Here is a 27,663-nt window from a genome sequence, read left to right on the forward strand (position 1 = left end):
TACCAATCTATCCAGGCCCTGTTGGAACCCATCGCCTCTTCCTTGATGCCTCCCCTGATACCTTCAGTCCCCAAGGACTCCTGACCTGGTTCTCAGCTTCCCCTGTGCTCATCACAACCTGTGTGGAATAGATGGTTTCTCCCATCTCTTCCTCCAGATCGTAAGTCCTTAGAAGAGAGTGCTTACGTGTTTATTTATTGACGCATGCTTCCAGTATCCAGCCTAGTGTCTTGCACATAATATCCTATTTTATCATATTCTACTTATGTAATTAATATGCCAGAACGTAAATCCTTAACGAAAAAAAAAAAAAAACACTTGTGGCAACATTTTGACTGTAAATGATGATTGATAACAGTTGGGTTGAATTCATACAAGTTTGTCTTGAGAAAAGCCACTACTTACCGTAATAAGAGCCATTTTTTGGGAGGGGGCATTCCTACCCATCTGTGCATCAGACTGGCCTCAGCCTAGACCTCTCTTGGCTCTATACAAGCAAGGAGAAGTTTTTTGTTAATCAGAATTGGCCAGGCCATTTGTTGAGTTACAGGTTAGGAAGGAAGGCATTTCCTCCCTGATCTGTGGACTCCAACCATCCTAGATTATGGAGGGGAAAGGTAAGAGTTAGGGGAGGAAGAAAGAACTCTCTTGGGTCTTGGAGCCTATGTTGTGTTTTCCAATCTAACCTTTGCCAAAAAGTCACTGTACTGCGAGTACTGGAAATCTTCCTAGTTCTTATTTAGGTTTTACTTTGCTTCCCAGGCTTCTGTTGTATTTTGCACATCACTCCCTTAGTCCAGACTTTCTCAGGAAAGTTGGGTGAACAAGGCAGGAACTGGTTATTTCTGGATCTTCTGCCCATAAGTCCATCAGAATTTTGCCAAAATCTCACCTGGAACTGAAACATCACAGAGGAGAACCACAATGGGGAGTCGACTGTAACCTGTTTATTACTTGGGCAGCTGTGTTTTCTGTTGACTTTGGATTTTAGAGCATCATGAAAAACGATCCAATTTCATAATACTGATGGCGGGAAGTACTGTCTGCAGGCTCTAGACCCTCACGGCAAGTTTGGGCTGGATTTGGAGATTTGTGCAGTGAGAGGTGATGCAGACGACACAGACTTTCCCTGAGGATGTTTCTCCCCATGTTCAGTAACGAGGAGAGCAGATGGGGTTCACCGTGGGGGGGAGGACTCATTCTACCTGACGAGGTGATCAGGGGAATCCCGGAGGTGGCACTTCCAGGTGACGTGCTCTGGGTGCGCCTCGCTCGTATGTTATTTATCAGCATGTATTTCCTTTTGCTGGAGCTGTGACCTGGTTTTACAGCTTATCCCACTGTGATATAAATGACAGGGACAAAAATCCACCAACATCACAGAAGAATGCGCGTGGAGTACCCATGGCATGGTCTGGTAAGATCTCAAAGGGTTAGAACTTAAACTTCTTACACCATGAACCATATTTGGGGTTTACCCTCCCCTTCGGAACACTGTCCCTCCGGCAGTAGGTAGCAGTCATGGACGCCGGGGACGGGGTTAACCAGCTGGCAGCATCTAGGGTTTAACTTAGCAGTTTTCCAAGTGAAAGTTTCTTAGAAGTTCTTAAATATTTTATAAGCCGATTTTTTTTTGTCCAACAATGTATTGCAGGAATCAGGTGAAACAGAAGGGAGATTGTGGTCTGTGGGAAATGAGACCTTGAGCTCCAGGGGCATAATTTTCTTCACCTGTAATAACTTGTTTTAAAGTCAAAAAGCTTTTAAACCAGTTTGTGGGCTTAACTACTCCTAGGGGGAAATATTTTGCTGAATTTCTGTTCCTGTCCTTTTCTTCCAACATGAAATTGCAGGTGGTTTTCAGAATGCTGGTGAAACTAGAGAACCCAGGAGAGTTCTGGAAATAAGCAGGCTTGGTCCTGTAGGCTCCGTCGTCCATGTGGAAATGGTTAAGAGGGAAGATGATGCACTTTTGCACTGGGCTCCACAGAAAGTTAGCCAGAGAGTGCCAGACGTGTACTGGGTATTTCAAAGACAACCAGAACCAGAATCGGGGTCTCCTGCCTCAAATGTGGTCATCTTATGACGTTCCTTACCCTGGTGACCTATCGCCAGGTATCACCCTTCATCCAGTGCAACGTGGCAGAATAATGTGCTGAAATGTTGGGTTGTGCCTTTTGTCCTCGTGCTCTTCCTTTCCCGGTCCTTTAAAAAGTGAGGGTCTCTTGGTGTGACTCCGAGCCTCAGGGATCCTGCCTGGGTCTGAAGTTGTGTGGCTGGAATCCAAGACTGGTCTTTGGGAATGGCTTTAGCCAGTTGCAGAGGGGGCCTTGAGGAGGGGACAGGTTTTGAGGACCAGGAGAGAGGAAGGAGAGGACCCCAACTAGGAAGGGAGGGAGAAGCCCACTAGATCTCTGCAGGGGACCTGTGTGGCAGTTCCATGGCTGTGTCCCTAGGAGGTGGCAGCCCTCAGGGAAAGACGTTGTGTCCTTAGGGACTTAGCCCCATCAGAGGTTCCTGTGATCTGGACGTAGTAATGAGGTAGGAGCCAAAGAGATGAAGAAGGGTCAGGACAGTGGACAGCTCAGTGGTAACTGTGTGGACAACCATCCAGCCAGGGGGAAGATTTCTTGGCACAACCCAGGAGAAGAGCCCATGTGGCTGAGAGGAGAGGGCAAGGTGGAGGGTGATGCAAAGTACAGAGAGAGGGAAGCTCTCCTGGTACCCAGGCCTGTCCTGATGCTCGGCTCAGTTTACAGGCTTCTTGAAACCAGAATTACCTGGTTGGTTTCATCCATCACCCCTCAGGGAAGTGGCCCTCTTCCTGAGGGTAAATGCATAGGGTCTCATCTGCTCCCATCCTCCTCCCCTCCCCCTTTCCTTCCTGTCCTTTCTTCTGCTTTGATGAAGGAAGCCCAGAATAGGCATTTATCAAGGGCTGCCGGGGAGACAGGAGCGTCAGGCTCTCCCACTCAGTAACCGTGTGACTTCGGGTGAGTCACCTAATCAGGCTAGGCCTGGCTTGCTTCCTTCATAAAGGGAATAAGAGCCACTCCCAGTGGACAGTGGGGAGGGACACTGTCTGTCGGCGGAGCAGTGATCACAGCCCCTGTCTCAGTGCACAATGGTCCCCGTGCGGGTCGTTGTGTCCCTGACACTGGGACTCGGTAGTGAACTAGTCAGGGTCCCCGAGCTCACGGAACACCCCCAATGCCCTTGGCTTCCGCCTCGGCTCTGACTCCCTGGACACGCGTGCCTGCCGGTGTGGTTCTCATCTGTTCATCTCCGACTGAGCACATCCTTGTACTCCCACAAGAGCATCTCCCAAGGATGGCAAGTAATTTTCCAAGGCTTAAGTTAGAATGAGTCTGTCATAAAGAATATTATTAAAGCAGGAGGAAATCTTCCATTGAAAACATATCAGTTGAAAAAAATGTGAGCTGCATTCTTTTTGCTGTTCTTGAAGTTAATAGTAAGACGTGGATGTAAACTTCTAATAGTTTATGGTTTGAATGCATACACATTTTTTTAAGGCTATAAGCTAAAATAAAATCACTGACAACATACAGTCCTCTGACAGGGGACACTTCATTTCTTACTGGTTATAATACTCTCTTTCTTCTCCATTTGGGAATTCTTGCATTTTTACCTCCAACATCTCTGCAATAGTTAATTACATTCTGCGTACAGGTAAGTTGGCCATGAGGCTTGTAAAATTTAAGCTCTAGGACCTCTTATTTGCAGTGGCCTTTCTAAGACCTTATTTTTAATTGGGTTACTATAATTTGTATTATTTTTCTTAAAAAAAATGACTTCAGTGCAAACCCCACAAAAGCTGGGGCTGTTCCTGGTTCTGTAGGAAGAGCTTCTGTCCCATTGGTGGGAGCTGGGGCCACTCACTGTTCTTGCTGTCTTCTCTGAAGTGAACTTGTGGCTCACATCGCTGTTGTGGCCGGCAGCTTCCCCTCCACTTTTTTCAGTGGAAGCACTGGGGAACCCAGGACCTTATGCATGCTAAGCCTGCATTTTACCACTGAGCTATACCCTCCCCTCTCTGGAAAAACTTTTTATGTAACTGTATCTAAGATATCTTTCTATCCGGTACATATAGGTCTAACTCATTCTTTTTTTAACTCTTAGGTAATTTTCATTCATTTTTGTTAATTGATTTTTATTTTATTTTATTTTAAATTTTAAAAGTCATTTATTGAAGTAGAACTTACATTCAATAAAATTCACCCCCTAATTTGACACATGCAATCACCACCGTAATCAAAGTGTAGAACAGTTCTTCAAAACTCCCCAAGCCCTTTGCAACAAACTCCTCCCTGACCCCTTAGGAATCCAATCATCTTTCAAGGGGATCAAATTCAATCATTAGCATGATCTATTATAGAAAAAACTGTAAGCACATAAAGTTTTTAAAAGGATACCTTGGGACATATAATCTTTAAAACAGTCAAAAGAAATGGGACTTAAAATTAAAGCGGCCAACAAAGTTGTCTCATGGAAGTTGTAGACTACATCAGTCTAGTTACTGTGTCAGGCTTCAGGCTGGGGCCGGTTGGTAGAAAAACTATTTTAAATAATAGAACTGAATTCTACAGACATTCTCTATGGGGCAGATATATGCTGTTACAGATATTTGGCACCTTCTCAAACGTTCACCCCTGTTACCACCATGAAAGGGACAAAGGAAGCCAAAACCTCTATTCCATGTGTGTCAATCGTCACACGTTCAAACACACCTCATCTTCTTGAAAAGCTTCTTTAAAGCACCAGTCCTGAAATTTGTCAGCATCTTGAACTGGGCTGAGCCGAGTCGAGCACCATGGCAGAAAGGCTCATTGATTTTTAAATTAACCATTCAGCAATTAATAATATTCACGCTGAGAAGTCAGCTGATAATCTTACGAGAGTTCCCTTGTAACACACTAGTTGCTTTTCTCTTGGGGCTTTTAAGAGTCTCTCTTTATCCTTAATTTTTATCATTTCAATGATAATGTGTCTTGGTGTGGACCAATTTGAGTTCATCCTGTTTGGGACTGTCTGTGATTCCTGGACCTGGATGTCTGTTTCCTCTCCCAGGTTAGGGCATTTTTCTACTGTTATTTCTTCAAAGTCTATGCTCCTTTCTCCTCTTTTTCCCTCCTGGGATCCCTTTAACACTTGATATAGTCCCAGAGTTCTCTTAAACTATCCTCATTTTTTAAAATTCTTTTTTCTGTTTCCTGTTCACGTTGGGTGATTTCCACCTCTCTGTCTTCCAGTTCTCTGATTCCTCTGTGTCACTTAATCTACTGTTGATTCCTTCTAGAGTGTTTTTAATTTCCGATTTTGTATTCCTCAGCTCCGTTGGGTTCTTTATAGTTTCTGCCTCTTTGCTGAGCTTCTCACTGTGTCCATCTGGTTTCCTCTGGAGTTCACTGAGCATCTTTACCTTGAATTCTTTATCAGGTAGATTCCTTATCTCCACTTTGCTTTGTTTTTCTCCTGGGGTTTTGTCTTGTCTCTTCTTTTGGAACATATTCCTCTGTGTCCTCATATCCTAATTATCTGTGTGTATGTCTATGTATTTGGTATATCGGTTCTGTTTCCCAATCTTGGAGAAGTAGCCTTACGTAGGAGACATCCCATGGGGCACTGCAGCACGCTCCCCTCTGGTCAGCAGAGCTACAGGCTTTAGGGGTGCCCCTAGGTGGCCTGCCTGCGCTCTTCTGTTGTTGCCAGGACAACGAATGTGTGTGTGCTGGTGGGCAGGGCTGGCCCCGCCCAGCTGGCTGCCAGGCCCAGCCTCCCATGATGGCTGTTGGCTTGCTGGTGGGCAAGGCTCTGTCATGGCATAACTGGCCATGTGGCTGTGGGGGGTGCTGGGGCTGACACTGGCCTGCTGGTGTGTGGGTGATTACATTGAACCCATAAATCAATTTAGGGAGAATTAGCACCTGAAAAAATATGGAATCTTCTGACCCATAAACATGGTATATCTCTCCATTTGTTTTATCTTTAATGTATTTTAGCAATATTTTGTCATTTTCAGTGCACAAGTCTTGCACACCTTTTGACAGATTAATCCCTAAATATTTCATATTTTTGATTTACTGTAAATAGTATTTTTTGTTAATTATAATTTGTTAATTGCTAGAATATTGGAAATATAATTGATTTTTGTATTTGTGCTTTTTTCCTGTAACAATACTAAACGTATTACTTTTGATAACTTTTCTATAGATTCATTGGGATTTCCTACATAGACAATCATGTAATTTGCAAATACAAGGAATTTTACTTTTCTTACAATCTGGTTGCCTTATATTTCTTTTTCTTGCCTTATTGCACTGGCTAGATTCTCCACTACAGTTCTAAATAGAAGTGGTGAGAATGAACATCCTTTCTTTGTTTGAGTGTTAGAAGAAAAGTATTTATTCTTTCACCATAAGCATGATGTTAGCTATAAAAATTTATGGATGTCTTTTCTCAGGCTGAGGAGATTCTCTTCTATTTCTAATTCTCTGAGAGTTTTTTTTTTTTTAAAAATCAGGAATGAATATTGGATTTTTTTTCAAAAATTTTTTGCTGTATCTATTGGGATAATCATATTTTTTTTTCTTTTTTAGTGTGTTAATAAGATCAGTTACATTGGTTGATTTTGGCTTGCTGGTTTGTTGATTGGGATTTTTTTAAATATTAAAAAAAAGAATTAGTATCTTTCCAATAATGAGGTCTTCAATTTATGAATCTTGTTAATGTTTGGTAGTTTTTTGTGTAGAGGTCTGCATGCATTTCTCTTCCTCCCTCCTTCTTCTCTCTCTCTCTCTCTTTTTCTTTTGAACTCTTTAACATATTGCTTACATATTTGTTTTAAAATATGCCCACATAATTTTGGCACTCCTTCCATCAAATGGTAGGATACCTGCCCACTTCCCTTGAATCTGGGTGGGTCTTAGTGACCGGCTGTAATCCGTGGAAGGCAGCAGTACTAATGCTGTGTTGTTTTTCAGGCCAGGTCAGAAAAGGCCAGATCTCATCATGGACATTCTCTTTTAAAACATGGCATTGTATTATTTTTAGTGATTCAGCCTTTACCATGGTGTGTGGCATTAGATTCTATAAATATGTTTAAAATAATTTTAAAAATAGTGTCTTGTTGTACCTCTAGGGACTTGATAAACCTGGAAGTGGTGGGATGGGGGTGGGAGGGGTGGGAGAGAGGGTATGGAAGCAAACCTTGTGAAGGAAATATTTTTATTATAACTCTACATACCGGAACACTAAGACCAAGAGGGTTAAGTTACTTGCCCATGTAAATGTTGACCCAAAATGGAAGCCTTCAACTCATATCTGGCTCCAGTGTTCTTGATCCTTCCTCACTATGCTCCTTAGAGGCAGGCAGACCATCTCACCAAGGAGAATGGGATCAATCCGCTCTATCTTCCTGGAAAACATTTCATTTAAAAGCAATTATTTTACTTCTTTCTTTCTTTCTTTTTTTTTTTTGATTTTTTTGGTTGGGGGAGGTAATTAGGTTTATTTATTTACTTTTGATGGAGGTACTGGGGATTGAACGCAGGACTTTGTGCATGCTAAGCACGCACTCTACCACTGAGCTATACCCTCCTCCCTAAGAGCAATTATTTTAAATCTTAAAATATACATGATGAAGTTTGGAGAATAACAAATAATCTACCATCTTTTAAAAAGATGAAACAGGAGAATGCTAAGAAACATCCTTCTTACAGCTGCTTATTTTGGATGGTAACTCCCAAATCATCGAGTTAGCTCTTCTCCTTTGATAGAAATTTTTAAGATTCATTCTGCTGTGCCTTACTTATTATTTCTGGTCAAGGGAAACAATGAAGTGTTTTTGTGCCGTGATTTGCAGGGCGCTGTTTATACAGTTCTAAAAGTAACTAATACGCTTTTGGTTGTTGGTACCTGCCAAACACCGCACTCATCACGTCTCCTCATTTGTACTTACAACATTCCTTCATAGCGTTAGGTTTTAGGTGAAGCACCGAGTCTGAGAGAGGCTCAGCAATTTGCCTGCATTTTCACAGAGAGAGCAAGGGATTCAACATCAGGTCTGTTTGTCTCCTAGGACTCTGCTCTTAACCGCTAATATTGTTTAACCAAAGGATCTCTTGAACGGAAGCTCCTTGGGGAAATATTAGTTGTAGATGTGGGCAGTCCTTGATTAGGCTCCAGCGTAGTTGGAATGGGACCATTCTGTACAAGATGGATCTCTGATCTCCCTGGGCAGAATTCATAATTGCTTCAGAATGCAGTTCTCAGCTCCTCTCTGATTGGCTGGCCAGTCTGCAGCGAGATGTCATACCTGTGTGCACATCTGCTCCGCCATCTGTAGCGGGAGATGTTGTCAATCATCCTTACCTCAGGGAAACCACGCGATTTTAGTTTCGGAAAATTCCTGTCCTGCAGAAGGAGAAAGCAGGAAGCCAGTGGTAAAGATATTTCAACAGCATGTCTTACTTCAGATGGCTTTCTGGATATATAGATTGTAGACTTAAAATTTTAAAGTATGTGAATAATCTCCCAGCATAAGAAAGCAGGTAATCTTATGCCTCTGGGATCCCTGGGTCATAAGCTTTCCTTCCTAGGACAGACTGTGTTATCAAGTCTGATAGGCAAGCTTCTCAAGACAGATGAGACCACAGTGCCACTGGGATGTCATAAATTGTTGAAATCAACTCTTAGGTCATTCTGTGAGTTCTCTGTTTTTGACAGATGTGGTTGTGGCAGAGAGTGGGGGCTGCCGAAAAGGGGTAGATTGAGCCAGAAACCTGCTGGTAATTCTGTAGTTGCTCAGAAGGGACCTCAGCTGAGTGAGGTGGAAAGTCTTCTAGTTGGTGATTTATTTTTTTAAAAAGACCCGAAACCATTACACGTACCATCCCCTCACTACCCTACTATTGCCACGCCAGTGCACTTCCAGTAACTATGTTCTGTGCATATCCAGCCAACACAGACTGGTTTTTCAGATTTATTTGTGTCTTAGTTCACAAATGTTGAGGGTCCATGTCCATAGTGAGGTTTTATTTTAGCTTCCAGTGATGACTCTCAGAGCTGAGGGGACTGGACAGGGTCAGGAGACCTGGGGCTACTTCTGTCCCAGATTCACAGTTTTGGCTCCTTTTGGATGTATTTTCATGATTCCCTGCTACCTTTGTGGACAGCGTTCGCAGCTTGTGTTTGTATAAGTGGGAGCTGTCTCTGCTGCCATGATGTGACCTTCCTCCTCACAACTGGCCCTTTTCTCGGTCTCAATGAATGGGGCTGTCATCTGCCCGGTGGCTCATGCCAAAAACCTAGGAGCCATCCTGACACCTTTTTCTGCCTTTGGCTGTATGCGATCCATCACCATGTCCTTCCATTTGGTTCTGAAATAGCCCTTCAGTGGCCTCCCTTGCACCCTCTCGCTCCCCCTTCCAAACAGCATGCTCCAGACTGTAGCCAGAGTGAATTTCTCCAAAGTTTTCTATTAATGTGTTGGTTCATCCCATATATATATGTATATATATATATTTTAATATCTACTGTGTGTAGGAATCCAGAGGAGACAACGATAAAGTTCTTCCCTCGTGAAAACGCACCACAAACTGTGTCAGGCTCCCAACTCCCCCTCCCTGCCCCCAACTCCCCACCACTTCATGTTAAAGTACTTCAATAGATTTCTGGTTGTCCTTAGGGTGAAACCCAGTGTCTTCCCAGTGGACTTCACAGTCAGGTCCCCATGCCTCTAGCCTCACCTTTCGTCAATATTCACTCCACTCTAAAAACAGTGTGGAGGTTCCTCAAAAGACTAGGAATAGACTTGCCATATGACCCAGGAATCCCGCTCCTGGGCATATATCCAGAAGGAACCCTACTTCAGGATGACACCTGCACCCCAATGTTCACAGCAGCACTATTTACAACAGCCAAGACATGGAAACAGCCTAAATGTCCATCAACGGATGACTGGCTAAAGAAGAGGTGGTATATTTATACAATGGAATACTACTCAGCCATAAAAACCGACAACATAATGCCATTTGCAGCAACATGGATGCTCCTGGAGAATGTCATTCTAAGTGAAGTAAGCCAGAAAGAGAAAGAAAAATACCATATGAGATCGCTCATATGTGGAATCTAAAAAAAAAAACCAAAACACAAAGCATAAATACAAAACAGAAATAGACTCATAGACATAGAATACAAACTTGTGGTTGCCAAGGGGGCTGAGGGTGGGAAGGGATAGACTGGGATTTCAAAATGCAGAATAGATAAACAAGATTATACTGTATAGCACAGGGGAATATATACAAGATCTTATGGTAACTCACAGAGAAAAAAATGTGGCAATGAATATATATATGTTCATGTATAACTGAAAAATTGTGCTGAACACTGGAATTTGACACAACATTGTAAAATGATTATAAATCAATAAAAAATGTTTTTAAAAAAATATTCACTCCAGTCTAATGACCCATCCTTGTTTCTGTTCCCTAATTATGCCACCTGCCTGCCACTTTGGGGCCTTTGCACATGCTGCACTTTTTGTCCAGAATACTTTCAGCCTCCACTGCCCAACATCAACCCTTAGATCTCAGTCCAAGTGTCTCTTCCAGAGGGAAGCCTTCCCAGACCCACCAGACTAGGTGGGGACTCTCTGTGCTTTTGTGGTGACATGGAGATTCCCTTGGTGGACGTCATCGCAGTTATTCTTGGGATTAGTTGATTGCTGATGTGACCTTTACAAGTCTCCAAGCACCATGAGTTTTTTGCTCCCCATTTGTAGCCCGAGAGGCCAGCCTGCTTCATGGGTAATAAATGTGCTCAAATGACATTTTTTTTCTTGTGGTAGCTCACAGCAACAACAACAAAAAAAGTGACAATGAATACATGTATGTTCATGTACAACTGAAAAATTGTGCTCTACACTGGAATTTGTCACAACATTGTAAAATGACTATAACTCAATAAAAATGTTTAAAAAATGATATTTTTTAAAAATAAATCATCATTTGAACAAATGGGCAGACTGGATCTTATTGGGCCTTTGCTTGCTCATCCAGCCTTGGTGTGGCTGCGTGTGCTGATGGCCTGTGAGACCGCAGGCTCTTGTGACGCGTTTACCTACGAAGCCATTCCGTCTCCTCTAATTATTAGCAAGTGATTCACCCTCTGAGGGCCTCAGTGTCGGCACCAATATCATAAGGTTATTGTGAGGATTAAATGGAACAGTGACAAAAACCCCTCAGTGCTGTGACTGGGATGTAGGAAGCATTCAAGGAGTGATGGTCAAAATGATAAGAAAAAATCATTATCACTGAACATGGCTTCCATCTACACACTCAAGTAACAGCACGGCCTTTACTGTTGTCAGTGATGCGCATGGACCAAGTGTTCCTCGGGGGAGAAAGGCTTCAGAAATCCCAACTGTCATTCTTCTTGGTATTTCAGACTGCACTTCCACTCAGGAGGCTTTGCTCTTGGAGCAGAGACAACTGTGGTCCCCCAGTGTCCACTAACTCCTTCTGTTCTAATGTAAGAATTTTTAAGGACACTCACTGGCCAGGAGAAAGTCCATGTTTACTAGTCTTCACTGCCCTGGGGTGTGTCCCTTTGACTCAGTTCTGGCCAGGGGGATAATGTTTGTGGCAATTCTGGGAACATTCTCCAAAGGACAACTGATGTATATCCCCTACCCTTTTAATTATTTTCCCCTTTCTTTCTACCTTTTGCTTGGAGTGCTGGGGTGATGGCTGGACCCAGAGCAGCCATCCGGGACTATAATGTGACTGTGGGAGTGGAGGCCTTGCACAGCAGAGCTGCGAGGCAGAGCCCGGATTCCCACCACCTGTAGGTTAAAAACTTGCTCTTTGGAGCAGAGCCACCAAACGACTCTGACCTCTCTCCCTCCCAACTTTTAAATTAGAGAGAAACAGCTCATACAATTCAATGACAAGAAAACAAACAACCCAATCAAAAAATGAGCAGAAGTTCTAAACAGATACTTCTTCAGCAGAGACATCCAGATGGCCAACAGGTACACGAAAAAATGCGCAATCTTGCTAATTACCTGAGAGGTGTAAATTAAAAGGACAATGAGGTATCACCACACACCAGTCAGAACGGCCATCGTTCAAAAGTCCGCACCCACAGTGTAGGAGGGTGCCCTTTCTCCACACCCTCGCCAGCATTTACTGTTTGCGGTCCTGGTCTATTCTTGATGACTGTGGGCAGAACATCCCCAGAAGAGGACCTTGCTTCCTCTGGCTCAGCCCCAGCCACCCCACGCCAGCCCGAAAGGAGCCCTGCCTTTCTCAGCATCTTGGTACCCAGGGCCCATCTAGGTAGCCTGGTGTTCCTTTTCATTCTAATGGAACCAGACTTGCTGCCTTCTGATGCCCCGAATTGTTGTTTGTCTAGTGACTAAGGCTTCAAGTTGGCTGTACAGCAGCCTCAAGTATTTCTTTACGTTTTCATTCCTAATTCAGGCAGATAGTACCCCTGGCTTTTTTCTTGCCTGAGCAAAGTTAGTTTCTGAGGATTCCAGCTCTGTTTTTCAAAAGCATAAAAAACTGAGTGGGATAGGATCGCCAGAGAGAGGAAAGCTGTATGATTGCTCTCTGTGCTTTGTTGTGCTCAGGATGTGGCAGGAGTCAGGGAGGCTACCTGATGGACATCTTGGAGGCTGCGTCCTAGTCTTCTGGGTCCTTGAGTGTCTCGGAAGCAGCAGACCAGGGAGCCTGATAGACCAGGGAACCACCCAGGCAGGTGCCTATGATTTAGAAATGACCCCTGTGGAGGGATGTCCAGCAACAGGAGGCCACCCCGATGCTGGGCACCGTCTATGATCTTAGGACTCCTGGTGGGTGTGCACAGGGGGAGCCCTGAGAACGAGCTGTTCAGGTGGGAGCTTGCAGTGGAATTTAAGGAGAATTTATGGAAAATAAAGCATGTGTTACCTGCTGTGTGCCTTTTAGTGCCCTGGAGTGGGCTCTGATGGAGAGAGTGTGGGCTCAGGACTGGCCTGCTGCTCGTGGCTGTGTGACTTTACGCAAAATCAGTTAACAATGATGACTGTGCCTCAGTTATCTCATCTGTACAATGGAGCAGGTGTAGCCTTTACAGCTGACCTTTGTTATAAGAATCAAATTACTTAATCCAAACGACTCTCGGCACATAGCACGCATGCTATGCATTAGTAGCTAGGGTTGCCTGCCCGTATGCTTTTGGTTGTTTGGTTATATTGTTTGGTTGCTATTGGCTATGGTCTTTTAAAACAGATTTTCCCGTAACTCTGAGAGGGAAATAGATTGGAAAAGAAATGTAAAGTGATGGTATTAGGAAAACATTGATCGCTGAAAAGCAGTAAGAACTGAAACTCAATTTTTGAAGTGTTTTTTTTTTTAAAAAAAAAACTCAAGAAATGGTATTGAGGTCACAGAAATTTGGCATTTTCTGAAAAACGCTTATTTGGCGCAATAAGGAATGCCTATAGTAGGTAATTCTGTGTGTTGTAACGGCCACTTTTGTTTAATCTGTGGCCAAACTTTGCAGAAGCTGCTCCTTCCTCCCCTTGCAAACCGCTTCAGGAAACATGCCCTCCCAGCCCCATTTTCTGGGGGCACCCGCCCCCCCACCGGCCTTGGGGACTTCGATCAGAACCTGGTGTGGGATCAACACCAACAGATCTTTGTGGCTTGATCACTGATTCCTAAAGTCCCTAATGTGGTCGGGAGAAACCTTCAGTTATGTTCTGCATTTCAGTCCAAGCCTAGTTCTGAGTTTATGACTTGTAAACACTTGTTTCCCATTTAGATTCTTGGCCTGATCTGTTAAGAGGGAGCTTCACAAACTTTCACGTGCCCAAGAGCAGCCTGGGTCCTTGTTAAAATGCAGGTACTGATCCGGAAAGACTAGGTGGTTCCAGAGTCTGCATTTCTGCCAAGCCCCCGTGGGATTCCCATACTTCTGGTCAAGGACCCACTTTGAAGAGCCAGGGCTTGGGTTCTGGCAGGAGAAATGCACTCACTGGCGTGTTGTGAGAAGCTGGGACCCGTTACCAAGGCAACTGGCTTCTCCTTTTCCTGGAGAACTTATGCATTGAGTCTGTAACAGCCTGATAGGAATTTTTCAGATGCAGCTTTCTCTGGAGGCTGGACTCTGACAGTTACTACCCTGTCTGCAGTTTTATGATTAGATTATAGACCACTGTTTGTGGTGTGATATTCAATCCTACTCTCTTTCACGTGCCCACACGGTACACAGCATCCTACCAGTTGAATAAATTTCAAATCAATAAATTTCCAATATTTCAACATTTTAAAATTTTGCTCGGAGTTTGCTTATAATTCTCACTGGCCGAGTGGAAGGTAAAAGTCCTATGTTTTCTTTCCTTTTGATCTTATTTGACATTTTGCTACAGTGCTGAGGACAATATATTTTTAGGTGTCAGCTGCCCATGGCATGAAAGAATGTTGATACATATCTATTTGTGAGCACTGTAACTGACACCAGCAGCAAAATATCCAGAGGGGACACTCTTGAAAGTTATCAAATGGAAAATAGCATAAACGTATACAGGATACCATAGGATTAATGATCGGGTGATATATACACTCATCATGTGCTATTCTATGACAGCCCCCAAGTTCGGTGTATTTGTTCCCCCGACCCTAATTTTTTTAGTCACTGATTTTATCATTTTTTATTTTTAACCTCTTTATTGTGATATGGTTCCTGTGCAGTAAACTATGCATATCTCAGATGTACAATTTGATGAATTTTAATAGCTGGACACACCCATGAAACCAACACTACCAACAAGATAGCTCATATTTCCATCACTCCCCAAGACGTACAAATGTCTTTTTCTTTTTAATTTATCAAATTAAGTTTTTATTATGGATATTGCTAGAACAGACTATAAAACAAATGATAAAAGTTTCTTCTAAGAGTACAATTTAACTTCACCTTAAAAATTTCATCTATTTTTTTAAACTATTTTTATTTAAACTATTAAACTATTTTTTTAAACTATTTAACTCAGGTTTAAAAAAGGCTCTTTGACTGAAACTTATGACTTCAGAATTAAACTCTAGAAATAAATGCTATGGCCATCTAAAAGTTTATACTGATAAACTGCATACACTTTCAAATTATAATGCAGTATTTGTACACCGAATAACTACGTATACACTTCACTTACATTGCTGATACATAAAAGTTACCCAAACTGTCTTGAGAAATGAGGTTCAAATTAAGTAGAAGTTTAGTCTCAATTACAACATTTCTTTCACAACTAATAAGAGATAATCCAGACATTTGCTGACTATAAAAAAGTCCCATGCTTTGTGGTGTGTTCTGGGAATTTGGATGAGAGATGTTGACATGAAGGAGTTCACCACTGTTCTCACTGGTAAGGTTGGAGGAACTCTGGTCCGAAGGAGGGGATTGCCCTCCGTCCACTGGCTTCAGGGCAGCTCAGGTGGAGATCTGACTGAGTGAGTGAATGCAGCCGGCAGCTTGGGAGGCCTGAGCGGAGGGGAGGGACCAGCACAGCTTTAACACGAGGGCCCACTCCTGGGAAAGGGGCCATCAGGACTTGGCGCTCGGCTCCCTGGCTGGCTTATAAAAGCCCCTTGTGCTGTGCTGATTCTCGTGACCTCCTCCAGGGACTTAAGCACCTTTAGCATCTCCGCCATCTCTTCCCATACAGACTGCAGGGGTCTCTCTCTCTTCAGGTCTTGGATGAGAAGACTGATCTCCTTCCTCGAACTCAGGTTGAGGGTCATCAGCTTTCTGTAGGTGTCAGCGAGGCTGGGTATGTTGACCGGCTCCTTCTCTAGCCTGGTGTTCTGTAGAGTTGTCTCCATCCTGGCACACTCCTGCTTAGCCACACAAAGCTGGTCGATGAGGTGGCACTTCTCTTGGATCTTTGCAGCCAGTGTTTTTGCCAGTTGCTTTTCATGTCTTCTATTAAGCTGACTTCTAACAGGCTGAATAAGTCTGAAAGTGAATAACAGACCCACCGATAAGGCAAGGACAGGCGGACTCAACACCTTCTCCCAGGGGAGGCTCTGCAACATGAGCTGGGAACACAGGCCTTTGGGCAGCAGCGAAGCCAGGACCGCACTCAGCATCCTCAGGATCAGCCCAAAGCCAAGCTCCACGGAGGACAGCAGCCCCTCCATGGCACTGGCCCACCCAGGGCTCTGCCCAGTTACCGTGGAGCCACCAGCCACAACAATCCCCAGGGGACACCCCAACATTCCACCTGGAACCCAGCCAGCAACTGACATCCTGGATTGGTCAGTTACCAGGTCAGTGTCGGTGGGGGGAAGGGGGGTTGTCAGAGGAGAGGGTTGTGACTAAAATGTCATTTTCTCCATCATTGTCTCACGGTAATTTTTTCTCACCTCTTTCTTTTTGTGTTTATATCTGTATACAATAAAAAAAATAGTGAAATATGTCGATGTAAAGTTTACGATTTCACGAATCTTTCAAATTCCTAACCCTCAACAGTATCGGAAAAGTCAGTGTATGAACCGTATGTTTGAATCACATCCGTTAACACAGAATATATACCTTTTGTCACATTTCAATTGAAATACACACACTCTCACGACATGTACCCATCAGTTTGATGGTGGCCGAACTTGATAAAAATGAAAAAAATCACAATGTATATTTTGACATCTGTCTCTTTTGCTTTAAGTAATGTTTTTAGAGCTACATGTTTTCATTTGAATATGCCATTCGTTCTGTTTGTAGGGCTGAATAATTTGACCTTGTAAGATTATATCACAAAATATTAATCCATTCTCTTAATAATGGACATTTGGGTTAGTTCAAGTGTGGGTTATTATTAATACATATTTTTGTGTATATATGCATGCATCTTTTTTCTAAATATCTGTTTTCATTTACCCTGTGAGATGATTACCTGGGAGCAGCTCTGTTGGGTGGATATGTGCTAAATACTCCTTTGTTTTGAAAGAGATTTCTTGAGGTATAATTTATGTGCCATAAATTCACTCATTTAAATACAAAATTGTTTGGGTTTTGTGTATGTAATGTGCAGAGTTGTGTCTCCCTCACAACCCCATTTTAGAACAATTCTATCACAGCAAAAAAAGATTTCTCATTCCACACTTTTCTTTATCGGCTTCATTTGACACAGTCACTCTCTTTCTCTTTGAAATGCTTCCATGATACAGATTCCAGTTCAATACATTCTTCCATTTTTATAATTGTTTTTGTTGTTGGCTTTTTTTTTTATGAACTGACTGCCCTTTCCTTCTGTGCCTCCCCTGACGGTTTCTACTTTTCTTCCAAACCCTTTAGCATTAGTTTGACTCAGAAATTAGTTCTTTTTTTTTCCCCCATAGTTTACATTAGAGTTCACTCTTGATGTTATACATTCTATGGGTTTTGACATTTGCATGATGACATGCAGCCGCCACTATAGCATCACACAGAATAATTTCATTGCCCTAAAAGTCCCTTGTGCTCCATCTGTTCATCTCTCCCTCCCTCCCTCTCCCCAGACCCCTGGGAACCACGATCTTTTTATGGCTTTTGTAGCTGTGCCTTTTCCAGAATGTCATTTCGTTGGAATCGTACAGATTGTAGCCTTTTCAGACTGGCTTCTTTCATTTAGTAATATGTCTTTTAAGTTTCTTCTATGTCTTTCATGGCTTAATAGATTTTTTTTAACTGCACATATATCTTTAAATTTATATATGTGTACTGTTCATTGTTTCTAAGAATGTTTAGAGATTTAGCTTTTTAAACTTAAATAGTTATCAAAGGAATAGTCAACTACAAAATAAGAATTAACGCTAAAAGATACATACACCCTGCTATTAACAACAACATTATTTACAATTGCCAAGATATGGAAGCATCCTAAGTGCCCATCAATAGTTGAATAGATAATGGAGATGCAGTATATATATATATATATATATATGAAATGGAATACAACTCACCCATAAAAAAGAAGGATATTTTGCCTTTTGTGGCCTTTCATTTACTTTTTTTTCACCTCAAAAACCAGAATTTTATAACTGACAGAGACATTTCCATTACATCAAAAACAACAAAACACCCAGAAATAAACTTAACCAAGGAGGTTACCTATACTCTGAAAACCGAAATGACACAAAGAAATGGAAAGATTTCTTGTGCTCCTAGATTGGAGGAATCCACACTATCGAAATGGCCACACTGCCCAGAGCAACCCACAGATCCAATGCAACTCCCATCAAAACACTCAAGACATTCCTCACAGAGCTAGAACAAACAATTTCACAATTTAAAAGGGACCACAAAAGACCCTGAACAGCCACAGCACTCTTTTGTAGGTCTCTCTCTCTCTCTTTTTTTTCCCCTCTTTCTTCTTTTCGTTCTCTTTTCTTATGGTTTGATGACTAGAGAAGTTCCTTTAATACTTGTTGTAAAGCTGGTTTGGTGGTGCTGAAATCTTTTAGCTCTTGTTTATCTGTGAAGCTTTTGATTTCTCCATCAAGTCTGAACGAGAGCCTTGCTGGATAGAGTATTCTTGATTATAAGTTTCCCCCTTGCATCACTTTAAATATATTGTGTCCCTCCCTTCTGGCCTGTAGAGTTTCTGCTGAAAAATCAGCTGATGACTTTATGGGAGCTGCCTTGTATGTTATTCATTGCTTTTCTCTTGCTAATTTTAATATTTTCTCCTTATCCTTAATTGTCCGTTTGATGACTATGTGCCTTGACGTGTTCCTCTTTGGGCTGATTCTGTGTGGGACTCTCCGTGCTTCCAGGACGTGGGTGACTGTTTCCTTTCCCAAGTTGGGGATGTTTTCGGTTATTATCTCTCCCAAAATTTCTCAAGTCCTCTCTCTCTCTCTTCTCTTTCTGGGGCTCCTATAATGTGAATATTAGAGTGCTTCACGTTGTCCCAGAGTTCTCTTAGACTATCCTCATTCCTTTTCATTCTTTTTCCTTTTTTTTCTGTTCTGAAGTAGTGATTTCCACTCATCTGTCTTCCAGCTCACTGTTCTTCTGCCTCTTTTAGTCTGTTCTTGGTTCCTTCTAGTGTGTTATTCATTTCAGTGATTTTATTCTTCAACTCAGTTTGGGTATTCTTTATCTTTTCCAACTCTTTGCTAAAAACTTCGCCCTGTGCATCTACACTCCTCTTGAGTTCTCTGAACGTCTTGGCCATCATTACTTTAAACTCTTTCTCAGATAAATTGCCTATCTCCTCATCACGTATTTCTTCTTCTGGGATTTTACCTTGTGCCTTGGCCTGGGAGATACTCCTCTGCCGCCTCATATCGTCCGTCTTTCTATGTGTTTGCGGACTCCTTTCACAGGCTTTGGGATTGTTGTTTTCTTATTTCTAGTATCTGCCCTGGTGGATGGGGCTGTATTAGAGGCTTATGCAGGCTTCCTGGCAGGAGGAGCTGGTGCCTGCCCACTGCTGGGTGAGGCTTGTTCCTGGACTTCTGGTGGGCAGGGCTGTGTCTAGAGGCCTCTGTGGCTCAAGAAGTCTGCTGATGGGTGGGGCTGTGTTCCCACCCTCTATTTGTTTGGCCTGAGGCTTCTCTACAGGCTATTGGGTGGGGCTGGGTCTTGGTGCTAATGATCCAATCAAGATGTCAGCCTGCAGGAAATCTCATGTAGATGAACACACCCGGAATGTCCGCCACTAGCTTTTATGTCCCCTGAGTGAGCCTCATCCGTCCCCCACAGCCCCAGAAGACCTTCCAAATCCAGCAGGCAGGTCTGGCCCAGGTTCTTATGAGATCGCTGCCTCTGCCCTTGGACCTGGTGCATGTGAGTTTCCGTGTACGCTTCCCGAGTGAATGGAGCCTCCATTTCCCTCAGTCCTGTGAGGCTTCCAGAACCAAGCCCCCCTGAGCTACAGAACCAGACGTCCTGGGGTCTCCTTCTCTTGTCAATGCCGGGACCCGAGCTGGGGAGCCTGACGTGGGCTTAGAGCTCTCACTCCTGTGGGAGTGCCTCTGAGGCTTAACAAATCTTCAGCTTGTGGGTCGCCCACCAGGGGGCATGGGGCCCAATTATATCACAAGCACGCCCCTCCTACCGTCCTGCTGTGGTTCTCTCTTTATGTTTCCAGTTGCAGAAGATCTTTTTTGCTGGCTTCCAGTCTTTTTTCGATGATTGTTTAGCATTCAGTTGTGGTTTTGCTGTAGTTGCAAGGAGAGGTGAGCTCGTGGTCCTACCACTCCGCCATCTTGACTGGAAATCCAAGAGGTGCAATTTTCAAATTCCTAATTTATCACTTCCCACCTCCTTTATCCCCTGAAGGACACAAATGAACTTATCTACAAAACAGAAACAGACCCCCTAACTTAATTTATCAAGAATCATGGAATTGCAAAGAACCGATACAAGAGGATTCCAGTATTCATAATTAATGGGGTGGAAGGGTATGGGGGAAGAAGAATATGAGGTTCTTTTCTCCTTTAAGTGTTTCAAATCATGTTGGAAAGAACACTCACTTTATGGGACATTAGTGACCAGTTCGAGATATCACAGCACAGCAGCTCTCCGACGTTGGTCAGTGCCATCATTCCCTGGGGTGCTTGGTGAGAAATACAAAATCCCAGCCCTCTTGTGCGTCACCAGCCTGCGGTCTTGGTTATCCCTCCAGGTGACAGCCTGATGCCACCAGACTGTAAACTGTGGATTCAGTAAATTCTTCTTTTTTTCTTTTTAATTGAAGTATAGTCAGTTACAATGTGTCAAATTCTGGTGCACAGCATCATGTCCCAGTCATGCATATACATACAGATATTTGTTTTCATATTTTTTCATTAAAGTTTCTTATAAGATATTGAACATATTTCCCTGTACTATACAGAAAAAGCTTTTTATAAAACTCTATTTTTATATATAGTGACCAACATTTGCAAATTTCAAACTCCCAATTTATTCCTTCGCACCCACTTTCCCCGGTAACCATAAGATTGTTTACTATGTCTGTGAGTCTGTTTCTGTTTTGTAGATGAGTTCATAGTGTCCTTTTTTTCTTCTTTTTAGATTCCACATATGAGTGATATCATATGGTGTGTTTCTTTCTCTTTCTGGCTTACTTCATTTAGAATGATGATCTCTAGGTCCATCCATGTTGCTGCAAATGGCATTATTTTATTTTTTATGGCTGTGTAGTATTCCATTGTGTAAATATACCACAGCTTCTTTATCCAGTCATCTGTCGATGGACATTTTGGTTGCTTCCATTTCTTGGCTATTGTATATAGTGCTGCTATGAACATTGGGGTGCATGTATCTTTTCAAATTAGAGTTCCCAGATATATACCCAGAAGTGGGATTGCTATGATTCAGTAAGTTCTTCCAACTGTGTTTTTTATGTGTAAAATTTTGCTTAACCCTAGTTTATACAATACACGTCTCCTCATTCGATTCCCGTCATAAACAACATACTTTTTCTAGCTGTTCCATTGTGTGTCTGTCCAACAACTTGTAGAGAATCTTTTCTAGCTCAGAGAAAATTTCCCTCACCCTGAACCTAATTTCATGGCCAAATATTGGCTGATCTCCTTGTAACTTAACCCAATTCTCAATCAGGGGAAATAAGAGCGAGATGAAGAACAGAAGTGGAAAGAGTATTAAGCTTCTATAAATGAGTCTCAGCTAAATGCCTTATTTTATTCTTTACAAATAGATGTATTCAAGTAACTGCAAATGATTCCTTTCCCTCCCCTCTCCATTTTCTCTTAATACCCCAAATAAGGGACACGCTTTAAATATGTCATTCTAGGTTAAAGTGCTATTGTGTTAAAAAAAATATGTTCTCTGCTTCTCGTTTACAGAAACCACAGCAGTATGGTTTTAGACCATAAAATGAATTGCAGGGATTTCAATAGATTGCAAAGCTGGAAAAATTTCATTAACATCTCCTTTATCCAGTAAAAAGCATGTTTGTATTCACTGGAGAATTTAAGGGTAAAGGAGAAACTTTGGGCAAAAGCCTATTGATTTTTGCTTAATGAGACAGGAGAAATGAGACTTGAATGCCAAGTACAAATTTCTCTGGTAATTTTGAAGGGTTTTTTAAAAAAAAAATCTTACCAGCACAACATTGAAACATATCCAGGAGCTGTTATTGAGTTATAAATGCAAATGCAAATCAAACCTATTAGAAAATGTGATTATTCCCTGACAATTTTTTTCCACGCATATTCAACAACAAACAAACAGCATTTCACTTCGCCTGGCAAGCTTTGTTCTAACGCAGCTGCTGGCCTTGCTAAAGTAGTAACTCTTGCTTTTTCCCAGTGTTCTAGCTGGATTATTGCTTTTACAGAACAGAAAAATATGATTTGTACATTAGTCGAGTTTCAGGAGAAACATACAACTGGCTTTTAGGGCCAAGTTCTTATTCTGACAAAAGTCTAAGAGAGACAGTTGCTGAAGGCTTTGTATTGTTTTTCGATGAAATTGAGTTTTTATGAAGGATGTTATTTGATGGGACATGCAAGCTTTTGGGCAGTTACGTGGTATAAAAAGAGAGACTGTAATATGAGATTCCCTCAAAATGCACATGCAGAGCTGATTTAGAAAGTCAGTAGAGAATGTCGGCAAATGTAAGTCATACATTCTGTGTCGGTCTCGTATAAAGATTAATGTTTTGCCCACCTACAAGGCTGCCAATTTGGTTTATTCAGTGTTTAGAGTTTGAAACAAGAGAGAAAAAGGAAGCCTAAGAAATGCAATGTGAACAGCAAGTTAATCCAAGTATTTGACCAGCTTTTAAAACTAAGCTGTCCAATTAAAATAATCAACTTGGTCGACAAAAGTTAAATAAATTCTTCAAGTATATGTGATGAGAAAACTAGCTTAAATATGCCAGCTTTGTATACATTTTCTTTACCCACATATCCCCCATTGATTGTGCTAACTGCTAAGCTGACTTTTCTGTTATGTATAAAACTATGATGGAACTTTATATATTTACTTCTTTTGAGTAAGTCACTTAGAGTGACAAGTGGTCACATTTGGGCTACTAGTCAGTGTTTCCCTAATCCAAACGCTCTTGTTTTATTACCTAATTAGACAAAGAGTGGAGTTTTCCCTTTTTCACCTCATATTTCAATTTCCTAATTATTTTCAAAATGGAATTTCCACATATTCGCAAAAGCATAGAGAAATGTGTAATAAATTCCATGTGCGCTTCACGCGGCTTCAATAATTATTGAATTACTCCCATTCTGTTCCATCTGTATCTCTTCATCTCCCCATCCCTCCCACTTGTCATTGGACATCTTATTTTATTTGAATTTTTTTTTAGATGGAGGTACTGGGGATTGAACCCAGGACTTCATGCATGCTAAGCACACGCTCTACCGCTGAGCTATACCCTCCCTCCTCATTGGACATTTTGAAGCAAGCCTGAGACATGGTATCATTTTAAGGGTCAATAATTGTGCATGTTCTCTTTAGAGAAATGGTGCACTATTGTGGTTCTGTCTTACTTTCATTTCCTTGTTAGCGATTATTGTTGTTTACACAAAAACACATCCACCAATTTCACTGCTCTTTCTTGCACTTTGCACTTTGGCTTCAGTTCCCTTCTTTTAAAATGACATTTTTTTTAGTAGTCCTTTCAGTAAATGTGGATGGTTGTGACTTTTTAAAAATTTATTTTATTTTATTTTTAAAATTGAAGTATAGTTGATTTACAATGTTGTGTTCTTTTCTGGTGCACAGAATAGTGATTCAGTTGTAAATATATACATTCTTTTTCAGATTCTTTTCCGTTATGGATTATTACAAGATACTGAATGTGGTTCCCTGTACTCTACAGTAGGTCCTTGTTGTTTACTTATTTTATATACAGTAGTGTGTATTGGCTAATCCCAAACTCCTAGTTTATCCTTCCTCTTCTTCCCCTTTTGGTAAACACAAGTTTGTTTTCTGTATCTGGGAGTCACCTTCTGTTTTGTAAATAAGTGCATTTGTGTCATTTTTTTAGATTCCATGTGTAAGTAATATGATATTTGTCTTTCTCTAGTTGTGACTTGATGAATTCTCTTAAGTCTTCACCTCAATTTTTGTGTGTGTGTGTTCCCTGTTGAATAATATTTATCCAGAAATAAAATACTTGGCTGACAGTTATTTTTCATAACATTTTGAAGTTATTTCCCCATTGCCTTCCAAAGTCTACGGTTGTTTTTGTGTAACTGGCCATCAATCTAGTTTCTGTTACATCTTTCATGTTTCATCAGTTCACTGCTGTGTGTATGGCTGTGGATTTTTACCTTCTTCATTTAGAGCTTCTTGAACCTGAGAATTCATAGATGTAGTCAAGTCTGGAAAATTCTCAGCTCTTTAAATATTGCCTCTCTCCCTTTCATTCAATTCTCTTCTTCTGGAAGCTCCTACTTAAAAAATATTGGACTTTCTTAGTTAGTTTTCCATGATTTTCAGCTTGTCTTTTATAATCTCCACCTCTGGGCTGCAGTACTTTTTTCAGACCTGTCTCTTCAGCTCTCTAATTTCCTTTTCAGCTGTAGATTTTGTTTCCTGAAGCTCCCTTTGATTTTTCCTGGACAGTTACTGATTACGTATTTATTTCCACAATGTTACCTTCTGAGGCAGGGTGGTTAATTTCTTGTCTTATCTTGTCTTACACACGTTGTTTTCACATCCTCTGTCAGAGGGTCCTTCAGGGACTTCGTGGTCTTGCGGATCCAACCTCTTGTTTGCGTCTACTGACTCTTCCCCGTGGTGGGTTTGTCTCCAAATGATTGTGACTCCCTTTAGGGGAGATTTGTTTGTTGCTTTTCTTTTTTGGTGGAAATCTCCCATGGCAGCCTGAGATGCAGGAGAATTCCTCCAGGGCAGTTCTGCAATTCCAGGTACTATATGACCCAGGGGCAGCACAGATCCAAGACTGATTTTTGTGGGAATTTCTCAGTTTAGAGTTCCCCAGACCACAAAAGTAACTATATCCAATACCTGGTAATAACCTTTAATGAAAAAGAATACGAAAGCAAACATATGTATGTATATGCATGACTGGGACATTGTGCTATGCACCAGAAATGGACACGTTGTAACTAACTATACTTCGGTTTAAAAAAATTAAAAAATTGTGTGACTTACAAATCTGGAGTTTAAATGTATCAGGGGATACTTTTTTCTCCCTTTCCTTTTGTCTTGAGTTCAGAGTTAGACAAGTTTCCCTGTTGTCTTACAATGCAGATGTAAAATGCATGCCTACAATTCCTGTGCTGTCAGAATCTGCTGCAAAAGACACTTTTGTACGTTGTAGTGAATGTGGAAAATCCAGAAAATACACAAAAAATAAAACAAAAATAGCCTATTATTCTACCGCCAGCTGACCACTTCAACATTTTGATGCTCTTAAAGTTCCGTATTTTTGTATATATTTATATTTTTTCAAAAAAATGAAGCTAGATTATATATTGCATTTTATTTTGTAGCTATTTCCCTTAAAAATAATATACTATGAAACTTTTTGTGTTTCTAAGTATTTTTGTACAGCAGGTTTTCAACTAGAGTGATTTTGCTCTCCCGGGGGACATTTGACAATGGCCTGGGACAGTTTTGATTGTCACAAATGGGGGCTGCTCCTGGCATTGAATGGGTCAAGGCTCGGGACACACTAAACGTCTTTCAATACACAGGACAGACACTCCCCAGCCCCCAACAAAGAATTACGCAACCCAAGGCATGAATAGTGTCTAGGTTAAGAACCTTCTACAACATTTTAATGGGTGCTAAGAAGATTGTCTTTATTTCCTTTATTCTGATCTTCAGAGATGTTATTGACCAAAAAGTTCTGGAGCCATTATTGTTGGTGTTGTCCCTTAAGCAGTAACACGTGTGGTCTTGAACTGTGAGTCGTCTTGTCATGATATCTATTCAGCCCGTGTCTCCTCTGAGGAGCTACTTCTCTGGGCTGTGGTTTCTTGACGACCTGTAGACCCTCCGTTCTGGTCTGACGACGATGGCGAAGACGATCAGCAGGATAAATAACAAGAATGCAGGATCCCCCTTGGCGGTGGGAGAGGGTGTGTGTTGGGATGTGCCTGGACCTGTCATCAAATTCAAGCTCTGTTCCTTGGCATTTTTGTGATCTGGACATGTATGTTTCTACCCTCAATGTCAACTGCAAACTAGGTGTAATAATACTTAGCTTGCAAGTTTTTGTTAGAATTTGAAAGCATTTGGGTAAAATGCCTGGTTAGAATAGGAAATTGACAGTTGTTATAAAAATGTTAGAACCTGCGTCTTTTGGGGGACCCATAGGAGAAATACCGTGACTTAAGATTCAGCTTCCAGTGCACCAGTAAAAGGCAGACATTACAGAGTCAGACTGCACGAGGGTGTAAGACAGCTCCTTTGGCGTGAGCTGTGCTCCTCACAGCCAGCAGAGGGAATTGCCGTCCGTCCTTCCCTCTGCGGGGCAGCATTCCGCGCGCTGAGGCGGTAACTGACTCGCCGCCCGACGGCGGTGCCAGGCGCACCGCAGCCTGCCGCGGGCTCTGACGTTGTCAGCGAGGTGTCTTTATGACAGCACCTTAGCAGGGCTGGCCTCGGGCAACACCGTGAAATCCGCGAGGTTGGTCTCTGTTCCTCTCTCTGCACACCGCTCAGCGCCAGGCTCCCCGGTCACCCCGGGGCACAAGTCCTGCGCTTGTTCCTGGAGAGGGATAGTTTTTGCTGACCGTCACAGCAGAAACGCCCGCTGGTAGGCATTGTCTCCACACGTCCGCCCGCAGAGTTCCCAGAGGCAGACGTGTCTTAATAGGAGTCTTCTAAAGACCCCAGAGGCTTTAGAACTCAAAGGGATGAGCCTTTAGGAGGGATTAAAGGCAATGGGGGAGATCGTGGGAGGTGGGGAGCCTTTCCAGCACCTCCAAAATTATCTTGAACTAACCTGCTGCTTTCTCCTAAGGCTGATTAAGCTTTGGAGTTAGTAGAAATTCTATAGCTCAGGGGTAGAGCGCATGCTTAGCACGCAGGAGGTCCTGGGTTCAATCTCCAGCACCTCCACTGAAAAAAAAACCCCCAAAAAACCCCCAGAAATTCTGAGGATCACTTGGAAGAATTGCAGCGTCCTTGCAGGTACTTTGTTTTAATTTATTGCGCGTCCCTCCTGGCCGAGACACGGGGCTTGTCACGTTTACGTACCTCAGCACCTCAGTGAAGGCTCATGTTTGTCCCCAGGCATTAACAATCTCACTTGGAGATGAGAGAAGGTCAAGTGAGTGCATGGATGGACCTGAGACTGAACACTTCCATGTCATTCCGATGAGAAGAGTCACCAGGGGCCCCTCCACTGGTCCTGAAAAAAGCCAGTGCCATTTCTAGGGTAGATCTTTGCGGTGACCTAGGAGCTCAGGACTTCTGCACCTCTGTGTTCGAGGGCCCAGGAGATTCTGCCAAGATACACAGCCTGGGTGTGGGCGTGCGGGTGGGGGTGGGGAGAGCTAACTGTGGTCCATTTCATGTGTTTCCTTCCATCTCTGTGACTAGCGATTAAGGATGGGAAGGATGGGTTGTAAATATACGTGTGTGATACAGGCAAGTGCGTGGGTGGATGTATGAGTGGGCATGCGTGGATGGATGCATGAACTTTCCAGT

General features: G+C 42.3%; 1 long non-coding RNA gene across 1 annotated transcript in view; it reads left to right on the plus strand.

Annotated features, from left to right (window-relative positions):
* The first annotated feature begins 15,902 nt into the window (after window positions 1-15,902).
* The window catches only part of LOC116147601 (uncharacterized), a 59,075-nt gene continuing 47,314 nt past the window's right edge, over window positions 15,903-27,663 (plus strand). Inside the window, exon 1 of the long non-coding RNA XR_004131135.2 lies at window positions 15,903-16,334. This is a non-coding gene — a long non-coding RNA (uncharacterized LOC116147601). The remainder of the gene's footprint in view (window positions 16,335-27,663) is intronic.

Source organism: Camelus dromedarius, chromosome 19 (assembly GCF_036321535.1).
Source record: "Camelus dromedarius isolate mCamDro1 chromosome 19, mCamDro1.pat, whole genome shotgun sequence".
In the NCBI taxonomy this organism is placed as follows: domain Eukaryota; kingdom Metazoa; phylum Chordata; class Mammalia; order Artiodactyla; family Camelidae; genus Camelus; species Camelus dromedarius.